Source organism: Myotis lucifugus, unplaced genomic scaffold, assembly GCF_000147115.1.
Source record: "Myotis lucifugus unplaced genomic scaffold, Myoluc2.0 scaffold_99, whole genome shotgun sequence".
NCBI lineage: Eukaryota > Metazoa > Chordata > Mammalia > Chiroptera > Vespertilionidae > Myotis > Myotis lucifugus.
In genome coordinates this window covers 3404739-3409244 of record NW_005871147.1, presented here as the reverse complement: position 1 = coordinate 3409244, position 4506 = coordinate 3404739, and the positions used below count along the sequence as shown (strand labels likewise).

General features: G+C 38.0%; 2 non-coding genes across 2 annotated transcripts; both read right to left on the bottom strand.

Annotated features, from left to right (window-relative positions):
• Positions 1–141, bottom strand: LOC111826733. Its single transcript, XR_002830110.1, has one exon. It is a non-coding gene; the product is annotated as a U4 spliceosomal RNA (small nuclear RNA).
• A 2298-nt stretch (positions 142–2439) lies between these two features.
• On the bottom strand, positions 2440–2580 carry LOC111826723. The gene has a single exon (XR_002830100.1). It is a non-coding gene; the product is annotated as a U4 spliceosomal RNA (small nuclear RNA).
• Positions 2581–4506: the final 1926 nt, after the last annotated feature.

Genomic DNA, 4506 nt, shown 5'->3' with positions numbered 1-4506 from the left:
TCTTCATAGAGACTGTCAAAAATTGCCAATGCCAACTATATGTCAAGTCGTCATGATGGGGTATTGGGAAAAGTTTTCAGTTAGCAATAATCGCATGTTGAATAAACCTCATTGGCTATGATACTACCACTGTACAAAAAAACAGTAAGTACTTAAATGTAAAAACTATATAGCCCTCCATTCTTCCCTCATCACACTCCACAGAAGTAATTATTGTTAAGCAGAGTAAATATACTTCTGTACATTTATATAAGCAACTAAAACTCTTGTTGCTGGTGGGAATATAAATTGGCCTAATCAAAAAAAAAATTGGACTAATCATTTTGGGAAACTATTTGGCAGCATCTACAAAAACAATATACACATAGAAACACAATAGTGTTACTCCTAGATATATATCCAACAAAATAAAGACATACCTGAACTAAAAAACATGTAAATGAAACATTCACAGATCTTTATTCATAATAACCCCAAACTAGAAACAACCCAATTGTAGAATGGATAAATTTGGTATATTTAATAAAAATGCCAGATAGCAACATAAATGAACAAACTGTAGCAACATTCAATGTGAATATATCTCACAAAAATCATGACCAAAGAAGCCAGACAGGATAGAAAATATACTGAATGATTACATTTATTTAAAGTTCAAGACAGGCAACACTAACTTATAGATATAGAAATCAGGAAGTGGTTACCTCTGGAGAGGACTAGGAGAATACATCAAGGGGCTCTGGGCTGTTAATGGGTGTAAGGGCTTTGTGATAATTTATTAAGTTGAACAATAATGCAGTAAAATGATATTGATCTCATTTTTCTTTTTTTAAAATATATTTTTATTGATTTCAGAGAGGAGGAGAGAGGGAGAAAGAGATAGAAACATCAGTGATGAGAATCATTGATCGGCTGCCTCCTGCATGCTCACTACTGGGGATCGAGCTCGCAACCTGGGCATGTGCCCTAACCTAGAATTGAACCATGACTTCCTGGTTCATAGGTCAATGCTCAACCACTGAGCCACACCGGCCAGACCTCGATCTCATTATTTTTAATGGCTCCAGAATCTTCCATTAGAAAGATGTTTACCATTTTATGTAAATGTTTCCCTTTGGTTTAGATACTTACATTGAACTTAAGTATTCCCATTATATTGCTGTAATGAACAACCTTATACATATATCTTTTTCTATTTGTATGAATACATCTGTAAGGTACTTTTCTAATAGAGCTACTATATGCTTTAAAAGGAATACACATTGTAAAGGTTGATGGGCATTGTCATATAACCATGCCAAAAAAACTGTACAATTTGCATTTTCACCAACAAGATCTGATTGCTTAATTTCCATAATGTGGAAATTCATTGGGTGTAATTGATCTTTTATATTGTTGCCTCCCTAGTAGGTATAAACTTTTTCTTACTGCTGAATGTATCTGTACTTTTAAATTATTAGTGAAGTTGAAAGCTTTTCATGTTATTAGCTATTTGTTTATTATGTTTTATGAGCTGCCTATTTACATTTTTATCCCCCTCCCCCCAACCCAGGGAATGACTTACTTTTAATAATATATATTAAGAATATCAACCCTTTATCAAGTGATGCAAATATATTTTTTCTGATTTGTCATTTGTATTTATGGTGATTTTTATTTAGCCTCTGAGTAAGTAGCTTAAATTTTTACGTGTTCAGTTCGTGTTTTTAATGTTTTCTAGTATCTCATCAGACTTGCAGTCCTGTAGGAAAATTTTTCAGAATTTGTTCTGTGCTGATCATTTTGTATCATTTTTTTCCTGGAACACAGTGTACCCTTTGGATGTTCCAGGGGAGGAGATCAAGGTAATGTCAGACTAGTCCTGCCCACACATCCTGGGCCAGCCTCCCAGACACTGGCCTAAAGCAACTAAGACAAGTAGTCTAGCTCCTCAAGGTCTCTATGAATGCCTCTTTCATACTGGTCTCTAAAGCTTTGAAATGGGTCAAAGCAGAACATTCACTTTTTATCCAACAGCCACATTATATACTACATGAAATCTCACACCTTATTTCCTGCTCAATTAAATTTTCAAAACTTGTTTATTGGATGATACCACCCAAATAATACTATGCCAGCTATTTTTTAAAATCATAACATTTGAAATTTAATAGAATGGTCTCTTTCCCTTATATTTGGAGAGAAATTGATATTTATTTCCAAAATAGATCTCCCCCTTCTTACTCCCAAAGAATTAAAATCCCCAAATTTCTCCTTTCCCAATTCTTACTGAGGGCTCTAACTGGAGAGGTGCCAGCTTATTGTCAGGGTTCTTTCTTTGATAATTGCAGCTCTATTTATCTTTCACTAGGCCCACTGTGGACTTGCCAGCTCCTCCCAGAATATTCCAAACTAATTCTGTACTTTTCCTGAATTTTTACTTTTATTTTTTTTATTCAGTCTCTATAGAGACTGTCAAAAATTGCCAATGCTGACTATATGTCAAGTCGTCATGATGGGGTATTGGGAAAAGTTTTCAGTTAGCAATAATCGCATGTTGAATAAACCTCATTCACTATGATACTACCACTGTACAAAGTTTTTTTCCTGAGTTTTAGGACACACAAAAATGTTTCACCATAAGTCCCTAGTCCACAAAACTTCATTTCCTAAAAAATAGTGGTTTTCAATAATCTAAAGCAATCTAAATCCACAGGTTAGGTACCAACATAGCAGAATTTGAGCATTGTTGGGGTCAGTGAAGAGAGTTCAAGAAAGAGCTTGTTTTAGATTTGCTGTAAGTCTTATCAGTCCATTCCGTATACTCAGAGCACACCACTTGTTGAGTTAAAACTCAATTGGGAGCCCTGGCTCGGTAGCTCAGTTGGTTAGAGCATTGTCCCCATATGCCAAGGTTGTGGGTTCAATCGCCAGGGTACATATATACAAGAATCAACCAATGAATGTATGAATAAGTGGAACAACAAATCAATGTTTCTCTCTCCCAAGTTAATAAATAAATTTTTTAAAAAACTACCCTGCCCGGCTTGGCTCAGTGGATAGAGCGTCAACCTGCGGATTGAAGGGTCCCAGGTTCGATTCCGGCCAAGGGCATATGCCTGGGTTGCAGGCTTGATCCCCAGTCGGGGGCGTGCAGGAGGCAGCCAATCGATGATTCTCTTTCATCATTGATGTTTCTATCTCTCTCTCCTTCTCCCTTCTTCTCTGAAATCAATACAGAAATATATTTAAAAAAACAAAAAACAAAAACAAAAACCTCAATTGGTAAGGGTGGTGTGGCTCCAGTGGTTGAACATTGACCCATGAACTAAAAGGTCACAGTTCGATTCCCTGTATGGGAGGCAGCCAATTGACGATTCTTTCATCATTGATATTTCTATCTCTCTCTCCCTCTCCATTCCTCTCTCTGAAATCAATAAAAACATTTGTTTGTTTTTTTAAAAAGAAACTCAATTGGGATAAGGTCCACAATAAGAAGTTGTGACACTAACTTCCCAGGGCCTGAGAGGAAAAATTTACCTTGCATATAAACTTCCACTTTGCAGACAATAGCATCTGAATTACTTTTCTCTCTTTGCAAAAAGAAAAAGAAAAACAAAATTTGTCATGGTTATTCCAGACAAGTAAGCTCCCCACAACCCCCGTTCATTATCCAACCTCTTTCATGGCGCAGTAGGAGCTCATCTCCCACTACAGAAACCAGAGGCAAATCTTTCCTTCGTCTTTCCCCTTCTCAGCAGCCAGAACACAAGGCCAAACAAGTGCTCCTACTCAGAAATTTCAGTGAGTGATGAAAAGATGAAGTGATGGTCAATTCATTCATAAGAGGTGCTGCAGCCGAACCGGTTTGGCTCAGTGGATAGAGCGTCGGCCTGCGGACTCAAGGGTCCCAGGTTCGATTCCGGTCAAGGGCATGTACCTTGGTTGCGGGCACATCCCCACTGGGGGGCGTGCAGGAGGCAGCTGATCGATCTCTCTCATTGATGTTTCTAACTCTCTATCCCTCTCCCTTCTTCTCTGTAAAAAAATCAATAAAATATATATTTAAAAAAAAAAAAGAGGTGCTGCAGTGGCATTGTCTTTAATTGGGGGGGGGGGAGAGAGAGAGAGAGAGAGAGAGAGAGAGAGATTGAGATTTTGAGAGATTGATTTGTTGTTCCACTTGTTTATGCATTCATTGGTTGCTTCTTGTGTGTGCCCTGGCAGGAGATGAACCCACAACCTGGGTGTATTGGGACGATGCTCTGACCAATTGAGCAACCCAGCCAAGGCCTTTCACCAATTTCCTGTACTTTGGCTTTTTCAAGGGAGATCCAGCTACTTCTAAGATTACTACTTGACTTCTCCTTCGTTAAATCTTTTGGGGTCCCCACCATCCTCCCTGAAATAGTAACAATTGATAGGCCGCCTATTTTCTGATACTGTTATGTATGAGTAAAGTTTTCTCATATGTCCCTTTCACTTAGAAGAGCACAGCCTTTCTTTCTGCAGAGCCCCTCTCCTCCC